Raw genomic sequence first — 8,743 nt, forward strand, 5'->3', positions numbered from 1 at the left:
CAATTTTTGGGATTAGCAAATGCAGCTGCAGTCACTGATTTAGTAATAGCTTATAATTAATCCACAAGGGAAATTTCTGTTGAACTGAGGCTGTATGCTGAAAGACTGAAGTTTTTGTCCCCAGTGTTCCTATATGCACTCAAAGAAGGTGCATTAATCATAAAATTCAACTCCAAAAGTTAAGTCCAGAGTATAGAATACTTTCATCCTACATTTAACTCCCCTGATTTTAGTGTTACAAGTGGGTAGAATTTTGGCTGTATCGATCAGAATTTAATTTTGAATGCTACAGAATTTGACCTGGTGAAACAAAAGCCTTTATCTGAAAACGAAGCCTTCGAAAACACTGTGTATTCTACTTGTCAAAGAAAATGCTTACTAAGTTGTCATGAATACATTGAATGAAAACTACTTACTTCTCAGTCTAGTGGACAGAGAAACAATTAGGCAGGAGGTTAACAATCCTGAAATGACAGTTCTAGATCATCCTAATATAAATGGGAGAGATTTGTACCAACACAGGAGGCTGGTGCAGGCTAGTGCTAGTAGGAAGTCGGGCAGATCTTTAGCTGTGGTGTTTTTTCAGTGCTTTTTGCTTCTTTAGGGGCATACTGTTCTAATCTGGACAATAATTTAATCTACATGCAAATTCTTTCTATTCTGTACTTAGGGAAATGCCTGTTTCTTATAGAACATGAGACAGGTCCAAACAGAAAACTCAGCCTCACAAGTTCACAGTTCAAAGGGAAGTATGTAACATGCCTTGAGCTGCAGCTTGTTGCTATTACATTTTATTTTTAATTGGTGTGTAGATGATAGTTCTGATTTGGGCCACCCTCCCTTCCTTGCCTTCCCCTTTGGAGGGACTGCAAGCAAATGTTTGAGTTGGTGCACATGTCAAGAAGGAAACTTCAGTTCATGCAAATTTATATAATCAGACTTGTAGTACTTGTTTGTATTATAGCAGTCTCATAACCTCTCATCTGAGGCTCAAGCCTTGTGTATTAGGTATGATGAAAACATCTTTAGTCATTCATAATTGAAATTTTAAAGACAGACTAGAAAGGAATAGATGCTTATAAGAGAATGAGTGAAAGATAAAGGACTAAAAACCACTTACATGCATGCTTAAGTGTTATCTTAAATGTGGGGGCACAAACTTCTCAGGCTTCTTTTCTTGCCTGAATTTATAAATGTGAATCCAGAACAAATGCAAGGTAAAGCAATTAAATGTGATTTTTTCCATACTGAGTTAAATTAGGTGACATGACCTTTCATTTGTCATGTCTTAAATGTGTTCAAACAGTGTGGCTCACCTGACACGTGGCAATGTGCATGTGAGCTCTCAATCCTAAGTGATTTGCCCATGATGATATGGGAAATCAATAGCAGAACCAGAAATTGAACACAGATTTTTCCTTCTCTCAATCCAGTGCCTTAATTATAGTAGGGCAAAGTATTATATGTTGGGGGGATGGGTGTTTTTTTGTTTTTTTAAAGCCTAGAACTATTAAGATGGTGTGGAGTTGGTCTTCCTACCAATCTTTTGAATAATTGTAAATGCCCAGTCACAATATGAGACCTGTTTGAGTGCCAGTGACTTAGGGAATATTTGTTATTTCCCATGTATTCCCTGAAATTATTGTTCCTCCCTCAACTGCTGTCAGCAGTAAGGAATGACTTGAATAGAAGAGCTGTGTAACTGAATGTCTATAACTCAACTAATTGAATTGCTAGTATGAAAGCTAACCTAGATTTTGTAGGCTCTGTTGTAACTTTAGTGTCTTGTTTTTTCACTAAATCTTTGTTCCTAGAATTCAATATCTAAACTTACGTCTTGAGTCGGGAGTGGGGTACCACTTTCAGCTTTAATTTTTTTAAGGTGCTTGCTTGAGGAAGTAGATGCCAAAGTAAACTTCAAAGGAACTCCAGACTTCAGTGTTGGAAGAATGAATGGAGAGCAAGAGCTCTCCTTGGGTTTCATGAGAGATAAATGGACAAAGTAAAAAATAGCCACCAAAATTCTAAGTAATGAAACAGGAAAGGTTTTTCTTTACCACCCACAAAAACAATGAAATATTTTCAATCGTCACCATGGCATAAAATCTGAGAGCAAGTGCCAAACACAATGTGCTGGCTTTTTCAGCATTATGATTATACCTTAACAGAATTGTCAATACCCAAATGTAAATTAAGCCAGCTTATTACTGCTCACCTTTTTCTTGGGCACAATACCTGAGTTTTATTTGAACAGGGCAGAAGCTCACAGTGAATCTCTGAACTTAGGCTCTCAGTTCTACCCTGAGAGACAAAACAAAGAACAAGAGTAAAGAGGGGGGAAAAATAAACCCACTAGGAAAACAAGTTCTGGAAGGCTCCAGTGTCTCTTGAAAGAGACACATTTTTTCATCCTGAACATCCTTTTCAAAACAAGATCCTTCAGCTGTTGTGAATGAACCCTTGGGAACAGATTTGGCTTCCAGCGCAATCTGCTGCAGCTCCCTGTCCCTGAGAGAAGGCAGCATGTTCCAGAGGACTGAGCCTGGGATGCAGAGGGAGGGGGCAGGCAGTGCTCCTGGGCTGCAGCCACAGGTACTGCTACAGAGTCAGCACCAGCACTGGCAAAGTGTTGTGTGCCTGCTGCTTTGGTCCTCACCCTCCACACATCCTGTGCAGTGTGGTGCCTACTCGGATGTGTGCAGCTCTGCAAATAGCTGTTGGCTGTAAAACAAAGCAGGAGCTATTTGACTAAGAAGAAAAAAGAGAAAGCACCACTTTAAAAGAGTGCTATGACATAACTGCAGAGTGATGCAGCCCAGGAGCAGGAGGAGTTGTGGTGATGGTTGGAATGGTTATGGCACGTCAGTGAAAAACCACAGCTGTGCACTCTGTGGTGGCAGGCAGTGATGGCCTGTTTGCCAAGAATTAACACCCTGTGTCATCTCCAGCCTCTTCCTGTGTTGTGTTCCTGTCTGTAAGATGAGATGATGATAACCTTTGGGTAAGAATGTGCCAATATTTAATTGATGTGCCAAATTTTGCTGCTGAACTCTGTCGCAAATGTTTGGCCTCACTAACTTCAGATGTAATGCTAAGTTAAACAAACATTTGGCCACATTTTTCCTGAAAGGTGTGATATTTAAATTTATTTAAAGACTGCCTGGCACTATTGATCTGCTCTCAGGGTTTATGTGAATGAAGCTTTTCCTGGGTGGCCTCCATACTTGTACTGCAATTTTGGAGACCTGGAAGTGCTCTGAGCCGAGATATGCTGAAGGAGGGAGGTAACTGGAGTCTCACTGATGTTCCAGTGACTCCCTCCCAGCTCCTGTGTTCCATGTGGACCATAGAGTCACTTCATGCAGCCACTGGCAGCCATAAATGCTCTTGAGCATCCTGCAGTTACATAGTGACCTTGGCTAAGTGATTTTATAATAAATCAATCTCATGCTTGCTAATACCTTTTTGGCTGCTGTGTCTACAAACTGGTGCCTTCTCCAGGCAAATTTTACATGCCCTCTGCAAAGTTGTCAGACTGACTGCTGGCTCTTAAGGAATCAACTAAATCTTGCTCTTGGGCTCAGAATTTTTCTTCGGTACTGTTGTAATCTGAAAGTTTGCTGCAATTAGTGCAAATACCAGAGTAAGAGAGAAAATAAAAGGCTGTTCTTAGATGTCATGTAGAGTGAACAACTGAAATATGAGTGTGGGATGAGCCAGGAAAACTGGTATTTTTCCCTGGCTGCACGCCATATGGAAGAGACAGTGCCTTGGAAGGGAAGGAGCAGAAAAGTTTGCCATTGGCTCTGATGAATCCCAATCCTGCTTCTACTGAAGTTGCTGGGAATCCTCCCATTGTCTTCAGTGGAGCAAGAAAGGATCTTAGGTGAGGATGGATGACTCTTTCCCTACTTGAATGAAGTCTCTTGCCTATTTATGGGCCTGCTTCTATTGAAACCGAGCCTGTTTTAGCCTTTTTGGGTTCTTAGGGACCTGTCTGTATAAAGCAACTGACCTACCTATCTTTTTTTTTTCTATTGTGTGTATTTTTTGTATGTTCTGTTGGAAGGTGAAGCCTCTGTAGAAGGGGATACAAAACCTGATTTTTAAATAGTAATAAACCAAAAGAGAATTAAACTCTGCAGGCTGCATGCATTCATTTCCTGGAGATGGAGAGTAGAGACCATGAGTGCACAGAGATGGCCTGGATTTCTCATTATCTCGAAATCTTGCCCTTTTCAGAGACAGTTCTGCCTTTGCACATTTCCACAGCTCTGTGTGAGAATTCATAGTGTGGTGGGCAGATTGCAAAACTGTGTATCAGGATTGCCTTATTCGACTAGGAAATCCTTTCTCTGGCACTGTGTGGTGAGATTTCTTGTTTTAGCATAAGTGGATGGAGTAACAAGTATCTGTGAAATTTGGTATTGTCCTCACTGAATGGCAGTGAAATAAAACTGAGGTCATACATATAGAGTTCTGCTTCTGGCCTGTCTACCTCAGGTGCTGGAGTGTTGGTCAAATGCAGAGTGTTTTAACTCCACACCCTTATATACCAAAGAAATAAGTGCAGGTATTAAGTAGAACTTTATTAAGCCTTTGTTTCTTCCTCGCTTGTTTTTTTTAACCTCCTCATGGTGTTACCAGTTGGAGCCTTAACGTTCTAAAAGAATGGCAAGCTCAAGACCAAAATAACAAGAGGTTTGCCCTGTTCTGTAAGCATACTTAAAGGAACAATGTCTTTGCTTTTGTAAATAGTAAAAAAGTCCACGTGCCTGTGTCAGTCATGACAAAGGCTATCTCTGCATGCTTATGGCATATGTGCAACCCAGAGAAAACACAGATTTGCCTTTCTTCAACAGGAAAGAAAGGGCAACTTCCCAAAATAAACAGCTCCTCCCACAGCCTTCAGATAAACACCTGTGGAGTCTTTCGCAGTACCTGTGTGCCAGTGGTTTTATCTACTTTCAGGTCAGCTAAGAAAGAAAATCCAGAGTTGTGAACTCTGCATTGTAAATGTCCCTGAATCCTGCACTTTATGAGGAAACAGCAGAAGCTCCACTGCAAGGCTTGGTCTCTGCTTCTCTGCTCACACCCATTACAAAATGAATCTCTGCTCCTGCTCTTATGCTGATGACTCCAGTCCTAGTCCCAAAGCCCTAGAGAGAAAAGAAAATGCATGTTTGGCTTTTTTATGTGTTCAAGTTTATAACCTTACAGCCTTTCTGATGGCTTGGGATAGAGGTCACATGAGTGGTAGTGGCTATTTAGAGTACGAGTTTTGCATATTTAAGTGCAACTTTAACCTCAATATAATATTCCATAATAATATTCCATTATTATTGAGGTATAGACAGCAGAATTTTGGGCTTTCACTGTGGAATTGGCTTCCATGGTGAGTGAAAGATTGGTAGAAGGATATTTAATAATGCCATCCAATTCACTGGAGGTTAATTTGAACAGATATCGGAATTGAAATCTTTATTCCGTTTGACTGAAATCTCCAGATGTTTTGATGTTGCCTTTTCACATTTCTCATGTGCAAATAAGAAACAATTATTTTTTTTTAGATAGGCATTTTCTAACAAGAACAAATTGGATTATCAGACTGCTTAGCCTTGCCAGGTGCTGCTGGGCACAACTGTGGTTTGAGAAACAAGAAAGTTACAAAAGTTACGTTTATACCTTAAAAAACAACCAAACAACACATTCTCCTATTCTAATGAATTCCTGCATTAATGCTTATTTGTACTTTTATCTAAGTCAGCACTACACCGGTAGAACTTGAGAACATGTCCTGCATATCTGTCTCCAGGATTCCTTTCCCTACAGAACCATTTCATAAGGTAGGTATTGGATGTCTGAAGCTTCCAAAGCACTTTGCAGACATATAATCATTTCTGCCTCTGTGGCATAAGTAATACTAACATGGGAAACCAAGGCAGAAGCTTGCCTAAGGTCAGGCAAAGATCAGTTAAAGAATTGAGAGTAAAGCTTCTGTTCTTGGCTCAGACTTCTGTGTTCTCTGAGTAGATCACAGTATCTTTCAAAATAGCTTCCCTTCCTCCACCCTTAGAAATGTGTGCTCTGGCTTTTGTAAATAGCAGCCTGCATCTGTAGCAAAAAAAACCAAACAAACAACCCAACAAAAAACAGTGCAACTGGAGACTGAAACATCTTTAAACAGCTGTACCCACTTCCTAACAATATTGCTATGGTTTTATAGTATCCTTCTATGATACACACCCACCCGCTGGATAGCAGGTAAAGCAATCTGTGATCCAGATACCGAGACTGGAATGCTGCAGCCAGGGAAAGAGCTGAGGGATGATCCATGGGGACCTTTGCCACTGCTACAGTGGGCTGGTTTGAACACAGATGTCTGTCAGCATTTGGGCCCTTCAAAACTGAGAAAACTGGAAAGGCACTGGGCAGTTCTTGTCAAAAAAGGACCAAAAAATGATGCTGTTAAGAGGACTCAATGTGTGAAATTTCTCAAGTCACTGATTGCCGAGAGTATTTAGTGCTAATCTCTTAATGCTTCTCCCCAGTAAACAATAGGACCCAGATTGCCCTCCCGAGGCCTCTGGCCTTTTATTACAGCCCACACAGCAAACTCATCTGAGAAAGCACTCTGAGTTAGTGGAGCAAACTCTGAACCAGTCTGAACCAGTTCAAATATCGCATACGGTTGTTTTGCTTCTGCAGACTTCCTTGTTAGTCCTTGGAGGCTGTGGCTGGCATTTACTTAGCAATAGCTCATGCTGTCAGACTGAAGGGGGAGGAGAAAGCCTCTCCTTGAGCATGTCAGCAGCGCGATGCAACAGTGCCAGCAGATACTCCTGTCGCTCCACAGCGACTCCTTTGTAGTCACTGCCTCTGTCTCGGTTTTTGGTTATACTCGGCTCAGTTTCATAAAGTCAATATCTGATGCTTTTGTTGCAGCCCTGATATTCTTTTATTACATTAAAATTATATCTAGGTTAGAAATGAAACATATTTGTTTCCAATTCCTACATCATTGCTTACAGAAGGCTTTTTACAGGTGAGACCCAGAGTTGTTTTCATGATCAAGAGAGAGGCAGCAAAGAAATAAAACCCCTGCTTTTGTTGGAGTTGCAAGTACTCAAGTACTTTATAGTGTTTAGTAACATTCGATGCTTGCAGCTTTTTTGACTGAAATCTCCAGATGTTTTGATGCTGCCTTTTCATATTTCTCATGTGCAAATAAGAAACAATTATTTTTAGATAGGTATTTTCTAACAAGAACAAATCGGGTTCTCTTTTTAAGCTTAAGCACAAACTGCTCTAATATTCTGTTCATGGTGAGGTCTCAGAATTGTACTATCAGTCTTTTCAAACATTGCCATTTATGAAAGAAGCAGAAAATTGAGAAAAAGGAGTTTTGGGGAAAACTGGAACAATTATTTTGATTACCTGGGAAGAAGAAAAGAGGTTATGGGAACATGATGTATGTCCTGTTACAAGGAGGGCAATGGTCAACTTTTTCCATTTTAAGCAATCCATGCTAATTTGGCTAGGAAAGATTACTCAGATTAGAAAACTCATTTTGTTTACTCCCCTCAGTGTCTTATTTAGTAAGATTAAGTAATAAAGCATGTTAGCTCTTGCATAGGAGGTTAGATGAACTTCTGCCTGGCAAGATCTGAACACACTTGGCTGTGGCCAGAGAAGGAGGGTGGGTTTGATGGCTCCTTGCAGAGTCATTCCAGAGCTATAGATCTGGGGCTGCCTCCCTTGGCACAGAGTGTTGTGCTGTTAGATTTCTTTTTTTGTTTGCTTAGTTGTTTTTTTTTTTAATCTCAAAACACTTTGAATTTTTCCACAGGTGAAAATGTATAACAAATAAACAAGAGCTATCAGCTGACAGACAGGAGAGAGAGAAAGCAGACATTGTTCATTCTGGAACTTGTATAAAGAAAGGTACCAGCTCACAGCTGAAACTGGTCGACACTTTTTGATTTTTGGGAAGATGTTTAATGTCCCTCATTCCTAAAAATAGTGTATATATTCTCCTGTAAAATATGGGAATGTGGTGTGATACATGTATGTGTATATACCAACAGACATCTAAGTGTAAACTATGTGAGGAAGTAGCTGCAAAGCTATTAACTTACTTATAGTTTGGGTAGTTTAAAATCAAGTCCTAGGAAATAATGTCATGTTTAATCTCTAAAAGTGTAGCAAGAAGAGCAAACCCATTCCTAGGCAGTGGAAAGAGCAATTGAGTCTGCTTCTGACAGCTGCCACCTGGCATCCTATTAAACTTAACTCTGTGAAACTGCCAGGCATAAATCTTCCCTCATCCTGGAGAAAGCTAGAGATGAAAGAAAAAAATATGCTTAGAAGTCAGTTGTGGAAAAGACTTTGATCTTTACCATTAATATGAAGGTTTTTGCATTTCTTCCAGATTCCCCATTGTCCTTCTGTGGACTAGAAACTCAAATTGTTTGCTGGAACTTGGCTGGGTGTAATGAGAAGAGCAAATTTATCTTGTTACATAGTAGGAGAGAGAGCTAGGAAGGTCTGAGATTTGTTTCCACAGAGATTACTGCAGTTCTTGGATCAGTATGTACAGAAGGAGGTGCTTTCTGTGCTAGGTGGTATGGAAGCATTAGTTAGTCTCATTAAATGAGCAAAAAGACATTAATTGTGCAGGTTGGCAGTCCATCTGCAAAGTTTTGGACAGGCAGTGCCTCTGGATGCACGTGTGGCCCTGCAG

The 8,743-nt window shown here is 40.3% G+C and overlaps 1 protein-coding gene across 9 annotated transcripts in view; it reads left to right on the forward strand.

Annotated features, from left to right (window-relative positions):
- PATZ1 (POZ/BTB and AT hook containing zinc finger 1) overlaps positions 1-7,937 on the forward strand; it is a 27,928-nt gene extending 19,991 nt beyond the window's left edge. For 7 of the 9 annotated variants that reach the window (XR_008434017.1, XR_008434021.1, XR_008434020.1 and 4 more), the window contains 2 exons: positions 5,764-5,846; positions 7,850-7,937. The gene's annotated coding sequence lies outside the window, so the exon portion shown is untranslated. The remainder of the gene's footprint in view (positions 1-5,763; positions 5,847-7,849) is intronic. The other 2 variants (XR_008434018.1, XR_008434022.1) reach the window with 1 other exon arrangement.
- The last annotated feature ends 806 nt before the right edge of the window (positions 7,938-8,743 follow it).

This window comes from Vidua chalybeata, chromosome 18 (genome assembly GCF_026979565.1).
Source record: "Vidua chalybeata isolate OUT-0048 chromosome 18, bVidCha1 merged haplotype, whole genome shotgun sequence".
Lineage (NCBI taxonomy): Eukaryota > Metazoa > Chordata > Aves > Passeriformes > Viduidae > Vidua > Vidua chalybeata.